This window comes from Lissotriton vulgaris, chromosome 4_1, assembly GCF_964263255.1.
Source record: "Lissotriton vulgaris chromosome 4_1, aLisVul1.2, whole genome shotgun sequence".
NCBI lineage: Eukaryota > Metazoa > Chordata > Amphibia > Caudata > Salamandridae > Lissotriton > Lissotriton vulgaris.
Window position 1 is genome coordinate 847,301,415 of NC_141691.1, and position 16,943 is coordinate 847,318,357.

Consider the following 16,943-nt stretch of genomic DNA (forward strand, 5'->3'; position numbering starts at 1 on the left):
TTGAAGTTGTACTGGACAAAATACAATGGTTGAAGAAGACACCCTTTGTAGCATTACCAGTTTGAGTTGAGTAAACAAGGCCTCTTCCATCAGACTCCAACTCAGCTGTGTAACTTTTGGAGAAGACTAAAAGTCAGATCAGATGACCTGAGGGATGTGTTGAACAAAAAGGGAAAGAAGTGAACTAGGGTGGAAGGAGGAAGGACTAAAGAGATGTAATAATAAGACAAACTACCATAGAAGGATACTTTGTAAGGTTCATTCACATGGCTGATATGAATCGGATACAAGGGTTGTTAAAGGATGGGTAGAACTGCAAAGTCAAAGAAAATGCAGGCCTGGTTGGGCAAAAGAATATGGGTGCATGGATACAGTGGATAGCAAGAATCATGAGCGCAGTTTGTGTCAATGAAACCCAAGGCAAGGAAGGAGTGGACGCATGGGTGGTTGCTGGTGAAAGTGAAACCAGGAAAGCCGATAATAAAGAATGATAGACATTGACTTTTAATGGGTGGATGCCCCCTAAATGTATTTGTACATTCATCATAGGTGAAGACTGTCACTGGAAGCAGAGTCTTACTTTGAAAAACTAAAAGGATACAAAAAAGACTTTTGTTCTTCTTATAGGACTCAAGGCCACCCAGTACTAGGGCAAGTATAATGCCGGAAAAAACTTCAACAAATGCTACAGGCAGGGGAAGCAGGAGGACAGATTAGATAGATACTAAAAGTTGACACCAATTGTATGTACTGCGCTTGGTAGTGCTACTATGCCACAATGTACTGTTGAATTAATTATGAAGAGTTTCAGTTACAATTCTGTTTCTTTTTTTATAGATACTCATACTCCTCCCTCAAAAACATTGCGGAAGGAGTTGGCAGCCAGGGCCCGGCAAAGGAAACTGCAGGTTATTGTGGAGGAGTACCGCAAGCTGGTGGCTGAGGCTGAGGAGGAGGAGGAGGTGGCAGCAGCAGCTGCTGCCTCTTCCAATGCGTCTGTCCCCAGCAAGGCTCCACCTGCAGGAGTACGGCGCCATGGCCAGGCAGCCGCTCACCGCCGGCTTTTAACATCTGCCACCCCCACACACAATGGATGCAAATGCAGGTGCCGTGCTTTTCAGCAAAAACTTCTCCTCCGGATGGCCCAGCTGGAGGACCAATTAGAGGAGCGCGTAAAAATCATTGTGGACAAACACCTTAAAGCCCGCCAACTGTAATGGACCCGGACCCTGTTGATTTGCCCCTTTTTTAATACTTTTGTTGGTGGGTGGGAATTGGGTGTTGGGGTTATTTTTGTGGGACATTCTTTGGACTTGGACATTGGTTGGGGTTAGGGTGGGGATAGGGGTGGGATAGGAGGATAATATTATTATACATGAATAAATGTTATTTATTTTCAACTTATACAGATATGATATGATGTTGTTTTGTGGTGGGGTTACTGTTGTACATCACAAGGTTTACTCTAGATGCAGGGCAGCGGCCAGTGTTTGATTGAAATACTTTATTAACTGACCACATGTGTAACATGCAAATAGACAGATGCTGTGCCCCTCACTCAAAGTTATATTTGTCCTATTAGTACTACCAGCCTCTTCTCCAGTATACCTCCCAGCAAACTTCTCTTCTTACCTGTGATTGATGTTGATTACGTTTGGCACCGCAAGGGCTAGTTGTCAGGGAAGAGGAGCTCGTCCTTAAACCCTGGTGGTTCTTCTGACAGAAGTAGGTCCTGTAACCCAATACTTATTTCTTCCGACTCGCTCTCCTCTTCCAGCTCTGATTCACGGACTTTGTAGTCTGGTGGTATCAAGTGCTGGTTCAGTTTTTATCATGGTTAACCTCTCCACGCTTTTGGGCGAGAGACTGGTCCTTCTCACAGTCACAATGGCACCAGCAGCACTGAACACACGCTCAGAAGAGACACTTGCAACAGGGCAAGCTAGATACTTTATCGCCAGCCTGCTAAGCAGTGGCCATTGGCTTCTTGTCCTATACCAATACACCAATGGGCTTTGCTCCATGAACACCTCTGTTGTGTCATCCAGATAGGCCTGGACCATCCGCTCAATGTTCATTGGTGCTCTGGTTTGCTCGTCCTCTTTTTGCTTTGCGGCAGCAACGGGCTTCCCCATCCCTTTCTGTAGAAACAAAGCAGCTATTTTTTTGCTTGTGTCTGATGAATCAGATCCTGTTGGTGTGGTTGGTGTTATTGTTTGTGTTGGTGACTGCTGGGAAGCAAACGCACTGCTCGCATGCTGTGAAGAAGACCTTGACTCTGTAGGATGCTCAGTAGTACTTGCACTGTCCTGGGCTGGCACTGGCAGGCCTCTAATTGAGAGCCGTTCGTTTTCTAAATCAGTGGCTTCCTTGGCTATTACAGTTTTGTACTTGGAAACATCCTCTTTAGAAAAAGGAATTACTGCATTACTGTTCACAAATATTTTGTACCGTGGATCCAAAATTGTGGCAGTAATGTAATGTTCATGTGACAAAATCTTATTTTGAATCCTTGTATTCTGAGATAAGCGCCTTGCTAAGGACTTCGCAAAATTACATGCTTCACGTTTTCCTTCCATACCTTCGTACGTTTCAGACACCTCCTTCAGCTCTTGCTCAAGAATGTACAACAGTGGGATTGCTTGGCTCATAGTACAGTCCTCCCTGCTGACTGCACGTGTGAAGACCTCAAAAGGAAGTAGCATCTCAGTCAGGTATTTAATGAGGTCCCATTGCCACATCTCAATGGTCATGTCTTTAACAGCATTATCCATATTCAATATATAATGACATATTCATTGAGTGGTATGTACTGCTCAAACAGCCGTTCGAGCATGTAATACGTAGAGTTCCAACGTGTTGGTACCTCCTGAATGAGTGCTTTGACTGGCATTTTATACTCACGTTGAATGACCCGTAGCTGCTTCCGGGCTTTAAAAGAATGATTGAAATGCGTGCAGATTCTTCTGCAAATGGGCAGTAAGTTGCTGACTTTGCTTTCACTTTTCAGAAAGTCTTGAACCACAATGTTGATGCAGTGTGCCAAACACGGGACCCTGAAAAAGTCGCCATCTTCCATGGCCTTAACTACATTACTGCCATTGTCGGTGGCAACAAAACCAATATTGAGGCCTCTTGGTCGCAGCCATTCAAAGACCTTGCTGTTGAACTCATCCAAAATGTTTGCAGCAGTATGCGATTTCTCCATAGCAAACATGGCTACAGTTGCATGTTTGCGAGTATCATTAAAAATCTCAGTAATGTCAATGCCTGTAGATATCTTGTTTCTAACACCTGAAAAAGAGATCCAGTGTGCAGTGATGCACATGTAATCTGTGGCTTGGGTACTGCTCCACATGTCTGTTGTCAGGTGGATACTATGCACTGCACTCTGCTGCAAGGTTTTTTCAAGCAATTCCAGCAGGTCGTGGTGTAGTGCTGGAACAGCAACTCTGGCAAAATAGTAGCGGCTGGGAACATTCCATTTTGGGCAGAGGGTTGACACAAATTCCAGGAAACCCATCCCTTCAACAAAAGAAAATGGGAGAAGGTCCAGAGCTAACATTTTAGCAAGCTTAGCATTGTATAAACGTGCTATTGGGTGGTTGTGCTCGTACTTTCCCTCCTGCCTAAACATGCTAAGAATGGTACGCTGCTTGGTATTTCTTTCAGATTTGCCCGATGCAGTACTTCGTGTCGCAGACTTCGCACCCGTACTCTTTGGTGTGTCTGGGCTACTCTTACTCTGGTGCCACAGAGATGTTGCTGATCCGGAGGATCTGGGTTCTACCACTGCAGTGCTGGGGAGTGGGACAGGGGTACTTGGTGAACCACTACCAGATAGAATGTCTCCCTCTTCTTCCTGTGTGTTCCGTGGACCTTCTACTGCTTCCCCACCAACATTAATGGTTCCAGCTTTCATGATACGTAGGTGGTCCTCCCACTTGATTGCGTGGTGTTTTTTCAAATGGGTCATTTGGCCTCCAGTACCATAGTTTGTGCCAAGCTTACCATGACTAACAGAGGAATGACAAATGGAGCATATAGCAATGTTGTCCTCATTTGCGCTAACTGTAAAGAAGTCCCACACTGGGGAGCTTAACTTTTGTCTCCTGCTAGAGGTGCCACTTCCAATGCCGGATGAACTGGAGGTTGTGTGGTGAACTGCACTATGTGGCTGCGCAGTAGTACCACTACCTCCTTCTGCTGAGGTGGAACTTGTGCTGGATGTAGGACGCTGCCGGCTGTGTGCAAATGTAAAAATGGAAGCTGGAGGTAGTTTTGGTGTGGCCTGTGTTGGTGGTATGCGTGCTACTACATCCCTAGTCGCAGCCATTCTTGATAGGGTTAAAATGTTGGTCTCCATGTCCTCAGGGCCAGGAGTAATGCTTGTGATGACTGGGTCTGACTCATCATCACCATCAATATCATTATCCGGCTGCTGAACATTGCACTCCATAAGTGGTAGGCTTCCTGGAACCTTCCTTTTCCCTAGCCTGGTCTTCTTGGGATGTCTCTCCCTCTCATGCTCAGATCGTTCTGGCTCCCAATTGAGATCAAGATCATCAGAAGGGATGCTTGGCGAAGAACTCAATGGACTAACCCTCCTTTTCCATGGTGGGGATTTGGAACCCAATAGATCTCCTGCAGGATGTGCTGCCTCTTTTTGCTCTGCATCAGGCTCAATTTCCTGAACTGCCCCGACTTCGGGAGGAACAACAACTACTATTGCCAGTGGTGGTTCTTGAACAACTATTGCAGGCGGTGGTTGTGGTAGTTGTTTTTGTTGAACATCTACTATTGCGGCTGGTGGTTGTGGAAATACTATTACAGGTGGTGGTTGTGGTTGTTCTTTTCGTTGAGCATCTACTATTGCAGGCGGTTGTTGAACATCTACTATTGTGGGCGCTAGTTGTTGTTCACCACTTTTCTGCTGTGTTCCCTCTTGCGTGGAATGTGTACTACTTTGCGATAAGTTCAGGTCATGCTCAGTATCACTGCTTTCCAACATTAGGCTGGCTACCTCTTCCCCACTCATCTGCGTGGGCCTGGGGTGGTGGCTTGGGCCCACTGATGCGGAGGTGCTGGCCCCAGCTTGGACCACGGTCACTGCTGCTGCAGGCGTACTTTTTTTTCTCCCAAAAAAGGTTTTCGGGTCAACACCAGACTTAAGTGTCACTTCCTTCTTCTGCTCTTCCTTCTTCTCAGCAACTATTTTGGAGGACCTGGTACCTGCTTTCTTTGGGCCCATCTTCTTCAGATGTTGCTGAGAATGATGTCTGGTCAGGTTAGTCACTCACACCACACATGACGTAGTACAGAAGGACGTCGTCTGGCAGTAGAACAGGCGATGAATGATGACAGACACCTCCTCCAGTCTTTTGTGCACCTACAAGCAAAGAAGGCAGAACAAAATCAGTCGAATATGGATTTATTTTAGCTTTAATTACTACTAGAAGTATTAGTACATCCAGTAAGAGTAAGAATAGTAAAGAATTAAAATGCAAATGTAGTGGAAGTGGAACTTGTTCATCCATAATTTGTGCATCATGGATGCAGCATCAGTGACCTGCAGCAGATAGCAATGGGGATGTGAACAGTAGTAAGCCAACAGGAACAATGGCAGGACACAGGCCAATTTGTCAAAAACAAAACGGCACACTACTACTACTACTACCACCACAGCTCCACATGGGCACTCATAACAGGTACATGGGTAAAGGGCAAAGGCCAGAAAAAAATAAACTCAACCAGGCCTATATCCCTCCCTATATGGCCAGAAAATGGAGGGTGCATACATCACAGCTTAATGCAAAAAAGAAAATCCCCATGGCTACAAGGTTTGAAAGTTACACAACAACACAAACAACAAAGGCATTTGGAGTTTTCCCCCAAAGAGTTAACTAGTTAACTACACCCCAAACACCACATCTGAAAATTCAATGCATTGCCACCCATACCTTAAATGATGTTAAATTCAACAGACAAAATGGAAACCGCTACATCAAGCATCCCAGCTGACTATCTCTGGGACTCTAGGCCTACTGGCAGAAAAAAATCACACAACTTTGGAGGCCTGCGGCAACCAGGATGGAAGGTCATACAAAATAACCGCCCCCACATGGCCGGGCCAGTGCCACCCCCAAAAACAGGAAAAGAAAGAGAAGACAGACAAATAGACAATACATTCCTATGGCAAAAGGACAATGCTTGGCTTGACAAAATGGCCGCCACCAAGCCGCCCACATGGTCAGGCCACCCTCAAACAACAAGGTACATAGTGGACAGAAACAGTGAGTGGTCCATGCTCCAAAAACTACGAGCAAATGACAACCTGAGGAGTTTCTATTAGCAAAATGAACAATCTACATTTTCAGGAACGTTTTAGGCAACTCGAGAGATATTGCTCGCGAAAATGCAAATTCGGCGTGTTCGGCGACGCGAACTGAACAAAACGTCGTGATCGCGCCCCCGAGCACGCACATTGAGCGCGCGAAGACAACAAAAACTGTAAGGTCGCGTTGCAGCACTGTGCAAACATACCAAAACAGTACAGGCCTCCCCCAATAATAATATTTAGGAAAGATTAAGAAGCACAGAAAACTGTAGTTAAAAAAACATTTATACAGTACACCAATTCTCAAACTTACTTGTGAAAGAAAAGTTCAAATCCAAAATTCCTCAATAAATCCAATTAAATGCTATGATGCAGCAGACAAACACAAAGAGTGATCCTTCCAGCTCCAATTCCAAATGAAAGTGAACACCACATGGACAAAGCACTGGGAGGAGCCTGGTGGACAGGAACAGTAAGTTGGAGACTCAGGGGCACTTCCTTGCTCTTGAAAAAAAGAGTAGAAACAAAAAGAGGACTCCTAGCTAAAAAAAAACCAGCCAAATCACAATCTGAGGGGTTAAATGAACATTTTAGAGAAAATTTTAACATGCTCCAGAGATATTCTGTGCCAGATTGCAGTTTCTGCGTGTTCGGAAACGCGATCTTACCAACATAGCGCTGTAAGAAGATCACGCGTCCTAATGACGTGGTCGCGCGTCCGAATGACGTAATCGCGTTCTCACAGTCGGGTTGGATTGTGCGGCTGGATTCCAAACATCGTAGCGAACGCGACCGGAAGAGAAAAGCGAGAAAGCGAACGCAGAACCACGGTAAGTCATTACCGCGCACGTGAGAATGCTATTGAGCGCGCGAGGAAGAAAAACTACTACGCGACGCTGTAGATTGCGAAGTAGACGACAGCTTCGCGCTCTCCGCGAAGTGCGAAGTTGCCGAAACTTCGCAAACTCCGCGAATGGAGCGTAGTTCTCCGCCCACCCCTAGCTAAAATAGAAATCTTCGAAATAGCGCTATTTTAAAAAGAAAACTACGCAAGCCATGCTCGACAACTTTGGCCTATGGCGAAAAGAAGCAATGCAACAAAAGAAAAGAGATGAAGCCAGGCAGGATAAAGAAACATGAAAGTCTGCTTACCAGAACTATAAAAAGTTAGAAGATGATATCAAAGAAAGAGAGAACGATAAAAGTGAACAAGAAGTGAAAATATCGGGCCAGTGCCCTGTTAGAACGCCTTCCACTCTGTACCCAGAGTTACCGGCTAAACAAAGAATAAACGATGACCTCTTACTGGGTCCCCTGAATATCTACATGCCACCTCCTTATGCCTCTAATCATTCCATAGTACAGCAACAAGAACAGCAAGGTACCAGCGGAGACGCCACAATCGTTTCCACTCCAATCGAGCTACTTACACCAAGTGCCTCTTCAATGAACGCATTAGTGATAATAGGACCAATGGAAAAAGGGTTACCCCGGGTTCCGCGATTAAGTACACACGAGCGGATAAACATTGATAAGATAGTCAAAACCCTTGTGAATAGGAGAGAAACAGAAGAGTATGTGACTGACATATGCAATTCTTATGACGCAAGCCACAAGCGGTTTTTCATTGTGTGCTTCTGCTACTGAGCACTTTCTGCCTATGAAGAGAAATATCAGGATGTGGGACCAGGGAGGCTAATGGCTCTTTATAGGAAAGTCGACATAGGAGACGAGAACGACAGCGAGGTAGAAGAACTCTTCTTGTCCACGTTAGAAGTATTCAGCCACCTCGAAGAAAAAGGCCAGATAGATGCAGAAAGAGCATCGAAGCCAGTGACTCCCCCAATAGAGAAGCTAGATAACATGATGCTGGTAAAAGAGGCTGCCCATATTCGGTCCCCCCTAGAGGACAAGGGACTCATGATGACATAAATCACCAGGACGCTAAATGGGGGGTAGTGTACAATTGGGTGTATCAGCCATGGGACAGGCAGGATATCCTGACATTCCGTAAATCTCTTCCAGATTTACAGAAGAATCTCACTGCCTTTTTCACCGAACTAAGTACCGCTTTGGGGTCCACGATAATGACACTTGCCGACATTGACTTGTTCTTCGGGTTATGTTTGCCGGCCGATGTGTGGAAGCAGATCAGGAAGATAAACCACACAGAATTGTTGGGTCATACCTGGGAACAACTCGACACATTAGACAAGCAGCGGAATCCTGGCCAAAAACCAGTTAAAGCTATATTGGACCTCCCCGATAAAATAGTGCAGCAAGTAAAAACATTGATACCAGAGAAAAAGATAGACTGGTCCATAGTGACAGCGTGCCGCCAGAAACCACAGAAGGATGTCTCTGAGTATTTCTCGAGGTTCGAAACAGTGTTCTCCGACTACAGTGGACAGGACATGTCCACTGCGACTGGACACCACTTATTCATGCAGAATTACGTCAAAGGATTACTACCGGAGGTATCCCAGAAATTACAGAATAGCTAAAGTAGTTGGGCAGCCTCTAAGCCAGCGGCAATTTTCCAAATGACCCAGTATTATGAGCATCAAAAAAACGAGAATGACAGAGCCACAGAAAAGAAAAAGAAAGATTTGAAGGAAAGAGTAATGATAGCCCAACTCCAAGGGGTGAATACAGGACAGGAACCGTATAAAGGAGGATACCAACAGAATGTCCCTAGAGTGCAGCCCCCTAGAAATGACTCAGTAATACCATATGTACGATGCCAGGACTTAGGACAAGACCAATGTGCATTCTGCAAGGAATACGGACACTGGAAATCTCAGTGCCCAGCCTTATTAGGAGCTAGTAGAGGCAGAGGGATGAGAGAAATACCACATGAACAGGGAGGAAGAGGGCATGGAAGAGGGTATGCAAATGAAGCTAGCGAAGGAAGCCAGGAAGAGTGAATGCATTTCACCGCCCTAGACAGAACCAGTGCCAGCAGACAGATTATGACAATATGTACGACTTTGCATAGGAAAGCTAGGGGCAAGGGAGGGATCCAGTCACGCTCTATGTTGACCAGCAAGGCCCTTATGTCACCGCAAAGGTCCTGGGCACAGAGTCGACATTTTTGGTAGACACAGGAGCAACACGTAGTGCACTATCCAAACGACTGATTCCACGGGCACCCTTGTCTGGCTCACATATAACCTCAATAGGATTTGATGGTACGCCCTCCACCAACCCTTTGTCCAGACCGATCCCCTTCAAACTTGAAAACAATGTTATAGACACGACCTTCCTTCTCTCCTCCAACACCCCAGATGCCATTATGGGTCTCGATCTACTGAAAGACTTCCGTGCGACTATCAGATGTTCGCCGGACGGAGTACGAGTAATCTTATATGACAATCACCAACACCCAAGAGATAATCCATCCCAACACATGTACCCCGTTTCCGAGGCAGACACGTCCCTACTAGACACTTTACCCTCACATCTGTGGGCTAGGGCTGATTCTGATGTAGGACGAATGATGATCGACCCAGTGCACGTGACTATACAGCCAGACGCCATGTTACCGAAAATACCCCAGTACAAGATATCGGAGGGCGAGAAAGCCTTGACCGAAATCATACAGTCACTCGTAGGGGCAGGAGTGGTGGAAGAGGTAGTGAGCAATGTTTGTAATAGTCCCATTCTACCAATCCTAAGGAGACAGGGAGAGGGAGATGGAAAGGCCTACCGCTTCATCATCGACCTGCGGGAGGTAACAAAATAGTACCACAGTATCCAGTAGTTTCTGACATCACCACCATCCTAACCCTGATTCTGTCAACTGCTACCACTTTCACCGTTATCAACCTTAAGAATGCCTTTTTCTCCATACCCATTCACCAAGACAGTCGCTATCTCTTCGGATTCACTCTAAGATCCTGCTCATATAGATTTTGTCGAGCACCCCAGGGGTACACAGAGAGCCCAAGCATCTATAGCTAGGCGCTCAAGAGATAGTTAGATGCCGTTCAATTACCGGACGGAGTGGTGTTGATACAGTATGTGGACGATATCCTTCTAGCAGCAGACACCACTCCACTAGCTGTCACAGCCACCATCCAACTCCTACACTTCCTTGCAGACAATGGCCACAAAGTTTCTCGAAAGAAATTGCAGTTCTGGCAGCCACAAGTGACCTATTTAGGTCACCTCTTATCAAAAGAAGGAAGAAGACTCACACCCGACAGAATCCAGACAATCCTAGACACTCCCATTTCCAAGAATCAGAAGCAAGTCCGCTCTCTGATAGGCCTCACCTCATTCTGCCGACAGTGGTTACCAAACTTTAGTCTCACTGTAAAACCCCTTCTCTGCCTCCTAGCCAAAGACGCCCCCTCACATTTTCCCTGGACACCTGAATGCCAGTCAGCATTCAAAGAATTGCGAGATGCCCTCTGTTCAGCTCCTGTTCTAGGTACCCCAGACTACTCCAAACCATTCTTCCTCTACACTCATGAAAGGGAGGTATGTGCATTGTCCGTCTAAACACAGTCGATTGGTCACAAACATCGCCCATGTGCATACTTCTCAGCCACCCTCGACCCAGTAGCTCGAGCGCTGCCAGCATGCTTGCGCGCTGTGGCGGCTGCAGCCATAGCCATATGCCAGAGTGAGGGAATAGTGCTCTCCAACCCCATCACAGTGTTAGTACCTCATGCAGTCGACACACTACTGAACCAGACCAAGACCCAACACATGACTAGCGCACGACTGACAGGCTACGAGTTAACCCTGCTAGCACCACACATCACCCTGAAGCGATGCACCACTCTCAATCCAGCGACATTGTTACCCCTACCCGAGACCGACCCTGGTGTGACTCCACTGCGCGATTGCGTAACCCTCACTGACGAACAGACAAAGAGTAGAGTAGATCTCCGAGACACTGCCTTCCCAGAACCAGATGGGGAACTATGGGTAGACGGATCGTGCCTCAAACTTCCAGATGGCACCACCTCAGCAGCATATGCCGTAACCACTGCCCGAACCATCCTAGAGACAGCCCGCATCGCCAAGCGATCCGCCCAAGCAGCTGAGCTCATTGCCCTTACATGAGCGTGTATTTTAGCGGCTGGCACGACAGTCAACATATACACTGATAGCCAGTATGCCTTTGGGGTGGTTCGTCATTTTGGGCTCCTTTGGAGGGAAAGAGGTTTCCTGACATCACACGGCACACCCATCCTACATGGAGATCTAGTCTCAGCATTAACGGAAGCAGCCCACCTCCCCAAGCAGCTAGCAGTAATTAAGTGCCAGGCTAATAAGAAAGTGACCGACCTCATTGGCCAGGGAAATGCACTAGCTGACATTACTGCCCGAACCACAGCCCAGGACAGAACCACGGCACTGATGTACGTGACCAGGTCACAAGCATAACAATGGACTGATGCTAGAACGACTGTAAGGGACATACAAACAACAGGCACACAGAACGAACTGACTGAATGGGCTTGGGTAGGACTAAAAGACGAGGAAGGCTGCTGGAGGACAAAATACGGGGACAAATGGCTGCTGCCAAATGCCTATCTGATCCCTATATTGACCATGGCACATTTACCCACACACATAGGATCTGCCCCCATGGCCGAATTGGTCAAAAGGGTATGGCATAACAGCAAGATAACAGAATCAGCAAAACGCCTAGTGCAACAATGTCTTGTATGTCTGCAACACAACCCAAGGAAAGGGACCGTAGTACAGCGGGGAGGGTTTGGAGTCCCCGACCATCCCTTTGAAGTCCTCCAAATGGACTACATCCAGTTAGAAAGGTGCCACGGTCTTAAATACGTACTGGTGTTCGTGTGTGCTTTTAGTAAATGGGTGGAGGCCTACCCCACCCGTGACAACACCGCCTTAGCCACAGCGAAGGTGTTACTAAAAGAATTCTTCCCCCCATATGGCCTTTGTAGAATTTTATGGAGCGACAATGGCCCCCACTTCGTAGCAGAAGTTATACAAAACATATTGAAGGGGTTGGGGGTAAAGCAAAGGTTCCACGCCGTTTTCCATCCCCAATCAGCGGGCCTGGTAGAGAGACACAACGCCACACTAAAACTGAAGCTAGCAAAAATAGTCGCCACAACTGGGTTGAAATGGCCAGACGCTCTCCCACTGGCATTTCTATCAATGCGCTCCACCCCAACAAAACACCTACTAACCCCCTATGAAGTGGTCTTTGGCAGGCCTATGAACATTTGGACGGCATCAAAACCAACTTCCATCCATGATGTCCCGGACATACTAATGTCTGATTACTTGTACAAACTGACGAACGAACTAACTCTTATCCACCAACAGGTGCTGCATGCCATTCCAGACGTGTCCAGGGGCCCAGGACATGATATCCAGCCTGGGGACTTTGTGCTGACTCGAAATTTCCAGAGGTCGAGGAGTCTAGAACCCAGGTGGACGGGCCCCTGGCAGGTCCTGATTATCACCCGAACTGCCCTTCGAGTGGAAGGAAAAAAGAACTGGGTGCATGCGCACCATTGTAAAAAGATACCTCCAACACTGACGCCCCCCGGAGAAGTGAACATTCAAGAAGAGCTCAAGACCAAAGATCGACCCGCCCTGAGTTGCTAGCCACAAACAAAGACACTTGCATTGGCAGAGTTTCCCGACCCCACGGTACCATCCAAGGAGGGGTACAATTTAAGATCGACCAAAGGAGAGTGCTCCGACAAGCAGGCCACTAACTGAGTCAAAAGTCTCAGATCGGTAGCTAACACTACAAGGCTACTGGGAGATACGCTAGACGAAAGTATGTGGTCCTGCCATTTGTCGAGTCTCTTGAAGGTGATGGAAGATCCCGGACGACCGAAGAACCACCGCAACGACTCCAAACTTGCCAAACTGCACAGTGCAAAGACAATAACTCTTGTGGCAGCATCTCTCACCTGCCTCTTGCTGATTGTTGCCATTTGGTACCTTGAAGAAAATGCTCCCGCTTACAGGACAATGTCACCCACCATGCAACCCACCACCAAGAAAGAACACTATCTGGTGTCGCTGTCACCGCGCCTCCGAGAATGGCGCAAAGAGTTCTGGAACAATTCTTTTGTACAATTGTTGCACCAACACAATCTTGCCGCAAACGCCACCAACTGTTGGATCTGTGGGTTGCTACCTCATGCCACTGAACATTCCATTCCTTTCATCCCTTCACCCTTCTCTGTTCATGGATCCTGCCTTGCCTGGTTAATGCTCCTGCAAGAGAGCTACTAAGACAATGCCACGTCCGATAGTACCATCAAGCAGTTTTACAATGCATTCTGGTTGAACAAGACGGGGAGAACCTCTGCTCCCTTCTGCCCTCTGACTTCGAATGCAACCTTTCCTATGAAAGAATTGAAATGCAGGTGTACCACATCCCAGCCAGACCCACCTTTTCCTATCTGAAGAAACAAACTGCTGCAACTCTAACAGTGGCCCTATCTGTGGTGAGCATCTCAGGCCTCGCCTGCATCAAAGGCCACGAGACTAAGATCGTAGGTCACAGCTCTTGCCAGATAACGAGGACTCTGAACACTGCCGACCCCCCTTCATTTGTTGCATCACCCAACATGTACTTTATCTGTGGTACCAAAGCCTACACCTGGCTCCCAAAAGGCTGGGGGGCACTCTCTACATTGCCTTTGTTCTGCCGCCAACCTACACAGCATCTGCAATCCATCCCAGAGAAAGGCGGTCCAAGGACACAGAACAAGCAGTTTCCGCCGCATCACAGTTCCTTGATGCAGCAAAAAGGACTCGTCCCGCTATGGGGCCCTATGGCAAACAGCCGAGCCATCCGACACCTATCGCTAGCAGTGGAAACAGCCTTGAACGTCACATCTGGCATCCTCACCAACAACACAGCCGAACTTCAGGCGGTCCGCTTGGTAGCTTTGCAGAACCGTCTTGTTCTAGACGTGGTACTAGCAGACCGTGGAGGAGCATGCCGCATCATCGGTGCCAGCTGCTGCACTTTCGTCCCTGACAGCTCGCCATCAGTCTACAAGGCAATTGAACTTCTCCACAGGCTGGCATCAGAGATCCACCAAGAACCAGAGACTTGGACACTGGGAAATTGGTTTTGGGGCATATTAGAGGAATGGGGTTGGAAGATATTTATGGTCCTCTTAGTTCCGATCTTAGTAATATGTGGCTGTTGTCTGGGGATACATTGTATAACGCCCCTGTGTTCTCTTTGTTTGCATTCTCTACGCTCGAAGACTTTGGACACTTGATGCGAAAACATGAAAGCAATGTATGACAGAGAGGTACAGGACATTATGGACAATGACGCAAACTGACAAGCTGGCCCCTATATGTTCAAAGGGGTGACTGTTGAATATAAGACGATAAATATGAACATTGCCGGCGCCATCTTGTGTAACATAGGCCTTTGCGTGCACGTAAGCGGCAACCATTTTGGACATCACGGCCCTTTCATACACTTCTGGTCACCTGTGTGTCACCCTGACCCTGCCATCCTCCCCATCGCTCTGATTAAGCCCGAGCACACATACTGGGGTCATAAAACCATGGCAGCATGACAGTGCCCCAGAGTCACTTCCCACGCCAAACCCACTTGCCCTTTCATCCTCCATGCACAGGCAAGCCCCCTTTTATAACCTCCTTCCCTGCACCTGGCCACTCAGCCTGGTCCCAGGCACTAACCGACCCCTGTGGACATTGTTTATTGCCTACACATGGCAGGGCTTGTTTCACCAACAAAGGAGCCTGACTTAAACAATAACCCAAACCCTTAGATCTGACCGATCCCACGTACTTTTAGATCCTGTTGGAATGTCCAGCTGCGAGATAGCGATAATCTGTTACATCTGGGTGGAGGACGATTGCAGCAAGGTCTGTGTGGGAACTAGCTTAAGGCGGGGATTCCAAGGATGTTTGAATATGCAATAAAGTGATGTCAGGAATGTTTTATCATGTAATAAACAGACAGAAAATAGTATAAAAGGCCATGCCACAGAGATGCAGTTAGAGCACCTCCTGACGATAGCCCCGGTGTCTGAAGTGATGTACTCTCCTCTAGAGCAAAAACTTGTTCTTCGCCTTCCACTTCCAGCGCCTGCCTCGTTATTTTGATCACTAATCCTAGAGTGAATTAGAGGTGGTTTGCACCAAGCAGCAACGAAAATCTTGGGAGTCTCGCTGCTTTTCATCACTGGCTGGCCTCTAAGTTGTCAGAAGCTTGCTTCCACAACTTAGCCATTTGGCTGCAGAAGGCCAGCATGTAGCTCACGTCATCTTGTGGGTGTTAAGGGGTGGAGAACTTATAAGTAACCCCACTCTCCTTCCACATGGCTTGCATGTAGGCAGACTTAAAATTGGTGCCCCTGTCGGACACCACCTCTTTGGGGAAACCCACTCTGGTAAAAATCCCCATCAGGGCCTGGGCCACCGCAGGCGCAGTGATGGTTCTCAGAGGAATAGCCTCTGGGTACCGGGTGGCGTGGTCCACCAGAACCAGGAAAAACCTGTGACCAGAAGAAGTTGGTGTATCCATAGGCCCAACAATGTTGACGCCCACCCTCTCAAAAGGGGGTGCTAATGACAGGTAGTGGTTCCAGGGGAGCCTTCAGCTTAGCCCCTGTTTTCCCCCAACATGTACTTTATCTGTGGTACCAAAGCCTACACCTGGCTCCCAAAATCTGGGGGGCACTCTCTACATTGCCTTTGTTCTGCCGCCAACCTACACAGCATCTGCAATCCATCCCAGAGAAAGGCGGTCCAAAGACACAGAACAAGCAGTTTCTGCCGCATCACAGTTCCTTGATGCAGCAAAAGGACTCGTCCCGCTATGGGGCCCAATGGCAAACAGCCGAGCCATCCGACACCTATCGCTAGCAGTGGAAACAGCCTTGAACGTCACAGCTGGCATCCTCACCAACAACACAGCCGAACTTCAGGCGGTCCGCTTGGTAGCTTTGCAGAACCGTCTTGTTCTAGACGTGGTACTAGCAGACCGTGGAGGAGCATGCCGCATCATCGGTGCCAGCTGCTGCACTTTCGTCCCTGACAGCTCGCCATCAGTCTACAAGGCAATTGAACTTCTCCACTGGCTGGCATCAGAGATCCACCAAGAACCAGAGACTTGGACACTTGGAAATTGGTTTTGGGGCATATTAGAGGAATGTGGTTGGAAGATATTTATGGTCCTCTTAGTTCCGATCTAAGTAATATGTGGCTGTTGTCTGGGGATACATTGTATAACGCCCCTGTGTTCTCTTTGTTTGCATTCTCTACGCTCGAAGACTTTGGACACTTGATGCGAAAACATGAAAGCAATGTATGACAGAGAGGTACAGGACATTATGGACAATGACGCAAACTGACAAGCTGGCCCCTATATGTTCAAAGGGGTGACTGTTGAATATAAGACGATAAATATGAACATTGCCGGCGCCATCTTGTGTAACATAGGCCTTTGCGTGCGCGTAAGCGGCAACCATTTTGGACATCACGGTCCTTTCATACACTGCTGGTCACCTGTGTGTCACCCTGACCCTGCCATCATCCCCTACGCTCTGATTAAGCCCGAGCACACATACTGGGGTCATAAAACCATGGCAGCATG